This window comes from Chlorocebus sabaeus, chromosome 14, assembly GCF_047675955.1.
Source record: "Chlorocebus sabaeus isolate Y175 chromosome 14, mChlSab1.0.hap1, whole genome shotgun sequence".
NCBI classification, from domain to species: domain Eukaryota; kingdom Metazoa; phylum Chordata; class Mammalia; order Primates; family Cercopithecidae; genus Chlorocebus; species Chlorocebus sabaeus.
The window spans coordinates 47,413,980-47,426,350 of record NC_132917.1 but is presented as its reverse complement, the minus strand read 5'-3'; the positions used below and the strand labels follow the sequence as shown (position 1 = coordinate 47,426,350).

The window sequence follows — 12,371 nt, the reverse complement described above, 5'->3', positions numbered from 1 at the left end:
GGCACAGAGAGTAAAGGCATGTGATGCTGAAGGAGACTGGAGCAATATACCTGCAGGCTAGGGAGCCCCAAGGATTGGTGGAGCCACAGGGAGCTGGGAGATGGGAATGGAAAGAACCAGGCCTGCAGACACCTTAATTTTGAAGCTCTGGTCTCTACGGCTGAGAGAAAACAAGTTTCTGTCGTTGTGAGCCGCCTAATCTGTGGTATTTTGTTATGGCCGCCCCAAAACCTTTGCTGAGGAAGAAGAGGGTTCTTGGGGCACTGAGGGTCACTTCAAGGACTTCATAAATCAATTAAGGATTGCCCTGCTGCCACGTGGCCCTGGGAAGGGAGAATAGGGTGTCCTGTTTGGTTGCAGAAAAATGCCCAGGGAAGGCTGGGCCACACTTGTGGTCTGGGGCGGCTCCTTCCCAGTTCCCTGGGTGAGAGCCTTCCCTGCAGTTGCCCAGGGAATGTTTTTCTCCACCAGGGAAGGTGTGCGTTTTTCTGCACCGAGAAAGGTGTGTGGCCCTGTCGCTAGGAAACAGGGAGCCAGGCCTGTGGGCTCCCAGTCTGGAGCAAGGCAGATGGTGACAAGATTAAATAGTGCCTTTCATTTCAACATAGGAAATGTTTTCAATTCTCCTCTCTTCATGTCTCTAAAAAAAGGCAAGTGGCGGAAACGTCCCACTGGAAATTTATTAACAAAAGCCCAGCAGCCCAAAAAAGCCAACTTTTTTCTTTTCACACATCTCTCCAACCAGCCTAGAGGCACTTTGAGTGGAGGGCCCTGCCCCATTGCCAGGACCCTCCAGGCACCCCAGGGAGCCTCAGCCAATCCTCACAGCTACTCACAGAGGTAAGGCTTATTGCTATCCCATTTCATAGATGAGGAGACCAAGGCCTGCAGAACAAAGTAATTGGTTGGCAAGTTGGGAAGCTGGGATTTCAACCCATGCACAACAGTGCTATCCTGTGCTATACATGCCCTCATGATAATGTTTGTGAAAGTATTGGAAATGACGAGGACAGTACAAATCCAGAATCTCATCATGGTTAACAGGTCTCAGTCCATTCAGGCTGCTGTAACAGAATACCATGGCCTGGGTAGCTTAGAACCAACAAAATTGATTTCTCAGAGTTCTAGGGACTGCGAAGCCCAAGATCAAGGCACCAGCAGATTCAGTGTCTGGTGAGAGCCTGTAACCTGGTTCACAGATGGCTGTCTTTTCACTGTGTCCTCACATGGCGGAGGGAGGTGAGGGAGCTCTCTGGGGTCTCTTCTATAGGGCCACCAATTTCATTCATGAGGGCTCTGCCCTCGTGACCTAATCACCTCCCAAAGGCCTCACCTCAACAGCATCACCTTGGGGATTAGGTTTCAACATGTGAATTTGTGGGGGACACAGACAAACATTCAGTGTAAAGCATAACAGCACAGGACAGTGCAGGATGACCACAGTGAAGAGGAGACAGCTTTATTTTCAGCGCATATTAACTCTGGCAAGGAACTGACTGGGTTAGGAGAGATTAGACAGATGTGAAGATTAAGACACTGCATGTCAGAGCCCACCAGTTGGGTCAGTGTCTCCTGACTAGGCCATTTCTGGTACAGCTTCAGGCCCCACATGACCCAGTCTCCCAAGCTGCGCAGCCAATAGCAGTAACTGGCCAGAGCTAGCCAGGGCAAACACTCCCCAGCACAGTCTTCTAACTATTGTGTGCTTGTAGTAGACTAGAATGAAAAAGAACATTTCAGATCCCTAAGATACCTGGAGTCAAGTGCCCAGACTGAAGCTGGGTCACTGGGAGAAAGGTGGGCAAACACTAAGAAAAGGGGGAAGATTTGTGTTAGGTTTGAGATCCATCAGGTTGGAAGGTTACAGGGAGGAGGAGCTGGGCAGACATGTTCACAGATATGCCCTATTCTTCCCCAAACCCTACCTCCCTCAGTCCTAAAATAAGTACTACCTACAAGTGAATCATTCAAATAACAATAATCCCTTTGGTGTTTAAAACTTCTCTCTTATCCAAGTGGTTTCATAGTCATTGTCTCATGTGATGTTCAACTCAGTTCCAGGAGGTGAACACAGCAAGTGCTGCTCCTCTGTTCTGACCATGGAGAAAGTGAGTTTCAATCCACCTTCTTATCCCAGCCTCCAGGTCCCAGTCTTTTGGGGGTAGTGTCAATTCTTCCTTTGTAATAACACTTAAAACTCTGCCTCCTTTTCCATTTTTTTTTTTTTTTTTTTTTTTTTTTTCCTTTTTGAGACAGAGTCTAACTTTGTCACCAAGCCTGGAGTGCAGTGACATGATCTCAGCTCACTGCAACCTCCACCTTCCAGGTTGAAGTGATTCTCATCCCTCAGGCTTCCTAGTAGCTGGAACTACAGGCGCCCGCCACCACGCCCAGCTGATTTTTATAGTTTTAGTAGGGATAGGGTTTCAACATGTTGGCCAGGCTGGTCTTGAATTCCTGGCCTTGAGTGACCAGGCTGCCTCAGCCTCCCAAAGTGCTGGGATTACAGGCATGAGCCACACGCCCCACTCCTTTTCCATTCTTAATTCCAGTATCTTAATTCAGCTTCTCATAAGGTCAAGGCTCATGCCTCTGCCTTTAGTCTCTCCCCAGGCTGAGCTGTCTACATGCTGTCCCTAGATTATGCTTCCTGAAGCACCGCTTTCATCATCGTGACCATTGTAGCACTCACCATTGACCCTTAACAACCCATCAAAACTGAATGCCGCTGCCTGGCTTCCAAAGCCCTCTTAACTTTGATGTCACCCAACTCCAATGTGTATTACCTTTACTTTACTACATACACTTGCTGCTCCAGCCAATCCACTCTCCTCTCTGATTAACAATTCATGATGCCCGTTGCTGCCTCTATGCCTTTGCTCATGCTGTGCTCCCTCCTGGCTTGACTTCCCTTCATCCATGGACAACTCTCCAGTTGCTACTTATCTTTCAGGATACAGAGCAAATCAACCTCTTTCATTAAACAAATCCTAATTATCCCAGAGACTGTTCCCTCCTCTGAATTCATACTTATATACAGAGCATGACACCTGAGGCCTTGGTAGCCAGCTTCTAGGATGGCCCCCCAGTGATCCTCACCTCATGGGCCTCATACCACTGCAGAGGCCTCTCCCTCATTGAGTAGAGTCCATCTGTGTAACCAATAGGATGTAGAGCGAACTGAATTCCAAGGCTAGGTCATATAAGACATTGTGATTTCTAGTTTGTGCTCTCTTGCATTGCCTGCTCTGGAGGAATATAGCCACCGCGTCTGGAGGACACTTAGCTCTATGGCATTTATGTGGTGATGAACTGAGGCTGCTAGGCAGCAACCAGCACTAACCTGGCAGGCATGGGAGTGAGCCATCTTGGAAGTGGATGTTCCCCACCCCCAACATGATGCCTTCTGCTATGTTATGATGCAGCAAGAAGGCACTTGCCAGATGTAAGCCCCCTAATCTTGGACTTCCCAACCTCCAGAATTGTATTATAATAAATCTCTGTTCTTTATAAATTACCCAGTCTCAGGCATTCTGTTACAGTAGCACAAAACGGACTAAGACATACCCCTTCCTGTGACCAATAACCCCACCTCCACTTCCCAGCAACTCCCACTGATTCCAAGTGGTCCTGTTAACATCTGCTCAGAAGCTGTGCCTGACTTCTGTGTGCCTCACGAGGTAGGTAAGAATATCCATTGTTAGGCCAGGCATGGTGGCTCATGCCTGTAATGCCAACAGTTTGGGAGGCCGAGGCAGGTGGATCACTTGAGGTCAGGAGTTCAAGCCAGCGTGACCAACATGGTGAAACCCCATCTCTACTAAAAATACAAAATTAGCCGGGTGTGGTGGCACACGCCTATAATCCCAGCTACTTGGGAGGCCGAGGTAGCAGAATTGCTTGAACTCAGAAGGTGGACATTGCAGTGAGCCAAGATCATGTCATTGCACTCCAGCCTAGGCAACAAGAGTGAAACTCCATCTCAAAAAGAAAAGAAAACACACACACACGCACACACACACACACACACACAAGAATATCCATTGTTGCTCAATGCTGTGTGGCCAAGGCTAAGTCCAATGCCTAGGGCAGAGTAGGTGCTCAGTTAATATTGGATGAATGAATGCACAGTGATTAAGTGACCATATATCTTCCCTGGGCTTCTGAAGGCTAGGAAGTTCAAGAGTGAGGGGCTGCCATCTGGCAAGGGCCTTCTTTCTGTACCATCCCATGGTGAAACGCAGAAGGTCAAGAGAAGGCATGAGAGTGAACCCCTAGAGTCAAGTCCTTTTTATTTATTTTTATTTTTTATTTTATTATTATTTTTTTTGAGCGGAGTCTCGCTCTGTTGCTCAGGCTGGAATACAATGGCGTGATCTTGGCTCTGCCTCCCAGGTTCAAGCAATTCTCCTGCCTCAGCCTCCCGAGCAACTGGGATTACAGGCATCTGCCACCAGCCTGGCTAATTTTTGTATTTTTAGTAAAGACGGAGTTTCACCATGTTGGCCAGGCTGGTCTCGAACTCCTGATCTCAAGTGATCCGCCCGCCTCAGCCTCCCAAAGTGCTGGGATTACAGGCATGAGCCACTGCACCCAGCTCAAGTCCTTTTTATAATCAGCATTAATCCATTCATGAGGAACCCTCATGACCTAAACACATCCCACTTAAGCCCCACCTCCCAATATTGCTCCACTGGGGATTAAGTTTCCAACATATGATTTTTGGGAGACAAATTCAAACCATAGCGTTTCTGCAGGCCTTTACAAAGCCAGTAGGTCCAGTGCATGGTGCCCATAAAGAGGCACAGTGCCACCTGAGGCAGCTTTTCCAAAGCCTTCCAGGGTAGAAGGGGAGGCACCTGGCCATGGGAACTTCCACGTTGCCACAAAAGCCCTTGGGAGTCATCCTGACATGCTGCAGTGGTGAGCACCGTAGTGCTGGGCTCAGCATGGTAGATTCCACCTGCCACCTAGGCACTAAATATAGCCCATAACAAAGCCTTCTTTGCCTGGAACCTGCAGAGTTGGCTTAATTGGCTGGAATTGCTACAGAGAGAAGTTCTGTTAAAACGAATTGAGAACTGGCTTCTCCCCACAATTCTAGGATGCCGAGATTCATAATTAGACAATGGATCTTTCCTGCCAGCAACACAACATTGCTGGCCTTAGTCACTGATGAATCTTCCAGCTTGGTTGCTTCAGGTGTTGAGGAGAGGCCTGGTGTAGGTGTCCAGAGAATACTCGCATTTTCCAGTGTCCCAACAAAGTAGGACTTTTCTCCCCAGTGTTCTGTTCCTTAATTATGGACTGACTGTTTGTGTCCTCCCACTGGGACACATATGTTGAAGCCTTAACCCCCAGGGTGACTGTAATTGGAGACAGGGCCTCTAAGGAAGTAATTAAGGTTACATGAGGTTCTAAGAGTGGAGGTTAAATGAGGTTCTAAGGGTAGGGCTGTGATCTGATAGGATTTGCGTCCTTATGAGACCAGAGAGTTCACCCTGTCTCCTCACTTGCACAAGAAAGAGGCTATATGAGCCCACAACAAGATGGTGGCTGCCTACAAGCGAAGAGGAGAGGCCTCATAATAAATACTACCTTGCTGGCACCTTGGTCTTGGACTTCTAGCCTCCATAACTGTGAGAAATAAATTTCTGTTGGTTAAGCCACCAGACTATGGTATTTTGTTATGTCTGAGCTGACAAATATACTTAGCGCCTTCCTTATCTGGTCTTTGAACCAGCATTACCAAGTCCAACTCCGGGCTTCCCCAACCAGAGTCTGCACCGCAACAAGATGCCCAGATAATTCAGAAGCACTGCTTACGAAAAGGTGTTGGGCTCCTGGGAGGGTCTGATTGGGCTAGCAGTCATTTACCCTTCAATGTGAATCAGGGAGCCTAAGCAGAGGCGCTGAACACTTCAAGCTGGGAAAAGAGAATACTGTGGAACTAAAAATAGCTGGCCTTTCAGCTTTGCTAAAGAGGAGTCTTGCATGACTCGACTTATGGGTAGTCCAGGGCTCTGAACTCAGTTGGTCTAGCTGTGTATATATGGTGGTGGGAAAGTCTTTTAACGTCCTTCAGTTGATATAGGGATATGATCTGTCCCAAAGGAGGGGTAGTGATGCATCCTGCATTGTTGAAGAATTGATAACGGATTTAGACTTCTCTACTTTTCATATCCACATGCCTTGGGTAACTGTTGGCTTTGGAGAATTTAATTCCATTTACCAACTCTAATCAACTGATAATGGCCACTTGGAATGCTGCGCAGAGAAAGCGTCTAAGGCCTCCACTGGTATCAGTGAAAAATAGAACCTTGATGAGTTAGCAATGTTGGCCAAGAGCATGGGATGAGGGTTGGGGGACTACCTGGTATCTGTTAATTCCACTCTGAGGCAAAAGGCACTTACAATTGGTGCATTAAATAATTAACCAAGTAATTAGGTCTGATTCTGCCTATTATTATCATTTATTTATTTGCCTTTTTTTGGTCATCTATTTATATAAATAACATTCCCTGACTTTACTCATAAAGTGAAAATAAGCAAAAATAACTAGAAAAAATTTTGGAAAAGAAGAGTAAGTAGAGGGAATTAGCCCAACCAGAGAGTACCATAATTCACTGATTCCGTTTCCTGTTTGTTGTTGTTGTTGTTTTTACAATTAAACATCTCTGAAATTGAGGTGTGTCTTACATCCCTGTCATCGAGGTGACAGTCATGACGCAGTTGTCCTCACCTATCCATATACACAGCACTAGCCAAGATTGTTGGAAGCTTGGAAGAAGCCCTGGAGACAATAGTAGGGCACTCTTTAAATAAATGCTGTACCATCAAACTAGCACTCTTGAAGGCACAGAGAACAACGTTGTTTGGAAAAACAAGAACATCAATGGTCAGAATCAAAATAAAATTCAGAAGAGATAAGCTCTGAATTTGAAGAAATTTTAGGACTACTGTAACCAATTCATTTTGCTCACATTTTTAGGTTTTTGGTTTTTTTTTTTGAGACAGACTCTCGTTCTGTCGCCCAGGCTGGAGTGCAGTGGCGTGATCTTGGCTCACTGCAAGCTCCGACTCTTGGGTTTACGCCATTCTCCTGCCTCAGCCTCCCGAGTAGCTGGGACTACAGGTGCCCACCGCCACGCCTGGCTAATTTTTTTTGTATTTTTAGTAGAGATGGGGTTTCACCGTATTAGCCAGGATGGTCTCGATCTCCTGACCTCGTGATCCGCCCACCTCGACCTCCCAAAGTGCTGGGATTACAGGCTTGAGCCACCGCGCCCAGCCTTGTTTTTTGTTTTTAGCAGAGTCTTGCTCTGTCACCCAGGCTGGAGTGCAGTGGTGCAATCTCAGTTCGCTGCAACCTCTACCTCCCAGACTCAAGCGGTCCTCATGCCTCAACCTCAGCTGGCATTGCAGGTGCACACCACCAGGCCAGGCTAATTTTTGTATTTTCAGTAGATTACAGCTGGGATTACAGGTGTGAGTCAAAGTGCCCACCTTCATTTTGCTTACATGTTTAAATGTATGTCCAAGTGTCATATATGATCAACTTCTGTGTCTACATAAGTCTAAAGCTTATGTAAGTCTTATAGAAGTTTAAGTCTATAGGTTTATATACAGTTATTCAAGGAAGGTGTATTGGTAGAGACAGGAGTCCTCCTGTGTGTTCAAGGAACAGAAAGACCAGAGTGCCCAGCAAGAGTGGATTCATGGAAGAGGATAAAGATCCAAGAGTTAGCTGCGGACCATGTCAGGTAGGCTTTAGGGGCTTCTGTGGGACTTTGGGAACCACTGCAGGTTTTGCACAGAGGAGGACATGATCAGACTTACATTTTAAAAGCATCGTTCTGGCTGATGAGGGGAGAGTGGACCTGGGGTTAGGGGGTGAAATCAGGGATGCCACAGAAAGATGGGTTAGGAAGCTATTTCCATAGCCCAGGGGAGAGACAGATGATGGGACAGGGAGCTGGTTTAATTCTGGGTGTATTTGAGAACAGAGCTGACAGGACTTGATAGGCATGGATGTCGCAAAGAAGAGAGGAGTCAGCCGGGTGTGGTGGCTCATGCCTGTAATCCCAGAACTTTGGGAGCCTAAGACTGGCAGATCACCTGAGGTCAGGAGTTCGAGACCAGCCTGGCCAACATGGTGAAACCCTGTCTCTACTACAAATACAAAAATTAGCCAGGCATGGTGGCAGGTGCCTGTAATCCCAGCTACTTGGGAGGCTGAGGCAGGAGAATTGCTTGAACCTGGGATGGGGAGGTTGCAGTGAGCCGAGACTGCACCGCTGCACTCCAGCCTGGGCAACAAGAGCAAAATTCCATTTCGAAAAAAAAAAAAGAGAGAGAGAGGAGTCATCAGAGACATGGAGTCTTGACTCGAGCTATAGAGACAATGGAGCTACTGTTTCCTGAGAATTTTGTGGCGGCAGCAGGTTCTGGGGAGCAGCAGGAGTTTGGGTTAGGAAGTGTTATTTTCAAAATGTAGATTAAGCTTCCAAGTAGAGCCCCTGAGAGGACAGTGGCTCCATGAGTCTGTAGTTCAGGAGAGGGTGCCAGGCTACAGATACAAATGCCACATTAGTTTCAGCCCAAGCTGGTATGGAAGCCCTGAAGCCGATGAAATCAGCGTGGGACAGAGAAGGAAAATGTGTCATGATAGAACAGGAGTGGACACCATGACAAAGAGGAGGGGAGGGGAAGCCAGGAGAGGCCAGAAAAGGAGGCTGAGAAGGAGTGGCCAGAGACACAGGGGAGAGAGAGTGAGAGATCCATGGACCAGAACAGAAATCCCAGAAATAGGCTCAAATGCAGAAGTTATAGGAATGTAATGTGCAGGAAAGGCAGCATTTCAAACCAGGAAGGAATGAGGAATGATTCAATATATGGGGTTGCCCTCTGGGAAAAAAATGAAGTTAGATTAGTATACGTTTCAAATGTGTCCAGTATCTAAATGTAAAAATAAACAAAATTTAAAAGCACGTACTAGAAGAAACCATAAGAAAATGATTTTTAATCATCTTTTGTTGGTGTAAAATAACCCAGAAAGCTATAAAACAGTGGTACATGTGATTACATAACAAAGACTAGCTGCATGGCAAACTATCGTCAAAAAAGTCAATAGACAAAGGACAAATTGGGTAAAATATTTACGACTCATATAGGGCTAAGTGCCATCACATTTAGAGGTTCTATATCAACAATGATCATGATAATAACAAGAATGAAAGAACAATAAGCCAATAAAAAGATGGGTAAAGACTGTGCACCAACCACTCAAGGAAAGAGAAATACAACCAGCTTTAAGTCTCTGAAAAGATGCTCAAACCCACTCACAGTAAGAGAAATGCAAATTAAAACTACACAAGAAAGCAGCTTTCACCAACAATTTTTTTTTTTTTTTTTTAAGAAGGCAGACCACTCAGGCTGCATCTTCTCCGTCTTACTTTGCTGGAGGGAAATGAACGCCCATCAATGCCAAATGGCAATTGCAAAGTAACACCAAGACCAGCTTCACGTTCAGGAGAGAATGTGCCTCCTCCTGGTGGTTTTCGGTGCTCTACCTGCACAGAGAAACTTCTCTAGTTTCTTCTAGAACTTCTATAGAAATGATCCCTGAAAGTAAAGTCTTCAACTGAAGTGTGTTTTTTTTTAAAATTAAAGTCTTATAAAACATCATGTTGGGGAGAGTAAGGCTTCTCGTTCACTCCAGGTGGGGGTTATGTAAATTGTAAAATCACTGTGGAGGGCAGTTTGGGCAACAGCCATCAGGATTATAAACGGGCCAGGCGAGATGGCTCACACTTGTAATCCCAGAACTTTGTGTTTTTCTTTCTTTCTTTTGTTTTTTTTTTTGAGATGGAATCTTGCTTTGTCACCCAGGCTGGAGTGCAGTGGTGAGATCTCAGCTCACTGCAACCTCCCCTCCAGGTTCAAGCTATTCTTGTGCCTCAGCCTCCCAAGTAACTGGGATTACAGGCACATGCCACTGTGTCTGGCTTTTTAATATTTTTAATAGAGACAGGGTTTCACCATATTGGCCAGACGGGTCTTGAACTCCTGGCTTCAAGTGATCTGCCCACTACAGCCTCCCAAAATGCTGGAATTACAGCCTTGAACCACCTGCCTGGCCTAATCTCTGCACTTTGGGAGACCAAAACCAGAGGATATCTTGAGCCCAGGAGTTTGAGACCAGTCTGGGCAACATAGAGAGACCCCCATCTCTACAAAAAATTTAAAAATTAGCTGAGCATGATGGTGCATGCCTGTGGTCCCAGCTATTTGGGAGACTGAGGAGGGAGGATCTCTTGAGAGTTTGAAGAAGCAGTGAGCCATGATTGTGCCACTGCACTCCAGCCTGGGCAACAGAGAAAGACCCTGTCTCCAGAAACAAAACAAAACTACAAATGGACAGGTCTTTTGATGAAGCATTTCTCCTTCTAGTAATTTACCTGCCCAGGTAAGGAAGTGACACATGTATGAGGTTATTTGTTTTAGGATTTTGTTTGTTTTTAATAAATTCTATTTTGAAAAATCTGAACCTTACAGAAAAGTTGCCAATATGGTTCAAATAACTTTTTTTTTCCTGAATTATTTGAGAGTAAATTGCTGACCTCATACCCCTCACTGGGTAAATATTTTAGTGTATATTTCTTCCAAATAAGGCATTATCCTTTACAAACACAGCCATTAAAATCAGGAAACGGACAAATACGGTAAAGGAGAAAACTAGAATAAAACCTGGGGTGTTTAACTGGAATTGGGGCTACAAGTGTGAACTCATGATTTCCCATATGCAGTGAGATAGAAATAAATGTAGATATAAATGTGTGTGTGCACATGTGTGTTCCCCAGCTCTGTCCCCTGAGAACACCTATAAACAGTGACATCCTAGTAGCAGTGAGCACATCTAGGAACCAGGTCTTGGCTTTTGAATACCATTTTTCATAAAAGGAATGAGAGCTCCTTGGAGAAATGGCTGATTCCATGGCTAGATCAAGACAAGTATAAGATGAGCCCAGAATCTTTCTTTAAGATTATAATGATGTTTTGAAGCTACTACTAGTTCATTCAGTTCTTCACCAGTATTAAAATTATTTTTCCCGGCACTTTGGGAAGCCAAGGTGGGAGGATCGCTTGAGTCCAAGAGTTCGAGACCATCCCGGGCAATACCACAAGACCCCGTCTCTTTAAAAAATATAAAAAAATAAGATACACTGTTTTTAAAAAATAACAACACTTAACCGTAAACTTAGTGTTTACTATGTGTTAGGCACTTTTTGACATGATTTTGATTAATCCTTACAATAACTTTAAGAAGTAGATTATCCTACCTTATATGTAAGAAAACTGAGGCTTACCAGTAACTTGACCTAGTATAGCTGACCCATCTTGGATTCGTCACCTGCCTCACACTGACTTCCCTTTCCCAACTGTGTACCCCATCCTCCGGCGCCCCAGCAGCCTACCCTGTACCAGGTAACTGTACCCTGTAGCCTTAGCTGGTTGGCCAGCGAAGGAATTTTTTTTTTTGAGGCGGAGTTTTGTTCTCGTTGCTCAGGCTGGAGTGCAGTGGCAAAATCTTGGCTCACTGCAACCTCAACGTTTTGGGTTCAAGTGATTCTCCTGCCTCAGCCCCCCAAGTAGTTGGGATTACGGGCACCTGCCACCACGCCTGGCTAATGTTTGTATTTTTAGTAGAGACGGGGTTTCATCATGTTGGCCAGGCTGGTCTCGAACTCCTGGCCTCAGGTGATCCACCCGCTTCAGCCTCCCAGAGTGCTGGGATTACAGGTGTGAGCCACTGCACCTGGCCCGACCAAGGAATTTGATACTTGAACCAAGCTGGGTCAGTCTTGCGACAGACGAAGGTGTAAGACTTAAAACTAGAAGCCGGGCACAGTGGCTCACGCCTGTAATCCCAGCATTTTGGGAGGCCGAAGAGGGTGGATCACCTGAGGTCAGGAGTTCAAGACCAACATGGTGAAACCCCATCTCTACTAAAAAATACACAATTAGCCAGGGGTGGTGGTGCATGCCTGTAATCCCAGCTGTAATCTCAGCTACTCAGGAGGCTGAGGCAGGAGAATCACTTGAACCCAGGAGACGAATGTTGTGGTGAGCTGAGATTGTTCCATTGCACTTCAGCCTTGGCAACAAGAGCGAAACTCCGTCTCAAAAAAAAAAAAGGACTTTAAAGAATGAAAGAGAGACACAAAGAAATCATTGAGGTTGAGAAAGGTTAGTAGCAACACTCTGGAAAAAAGGCTGCTAACTCCTACTGCTGAGGCATGGTTGTCAACCCTTCCATGTGATCTGTAATAGTTAGTTTTATGTGTTAACTTGACTGGGCTATGAGATAG

General features: G+C 45.7%; 1 non-coding gene across 1 annotated transcript; it reads right to left on the bottom strand.

Annotated features, from left to right (window-relative positions):
- Window positions 1–9,425: 9,425 nt before the first annotated feature.
- LOC119627481 (small nucleolar RNA U3) lies at window positions 9,426–9,640 on the bottom strand. The gene has a single exon (XR_005243667.2). It is a non-coding gene; the product is annotated as a small nucleolar RNA U3 (small nucleolar RNA).
- Between the last annotated feature and the right edge of the window lie 2,731 nt (window positions 9,641–12,371).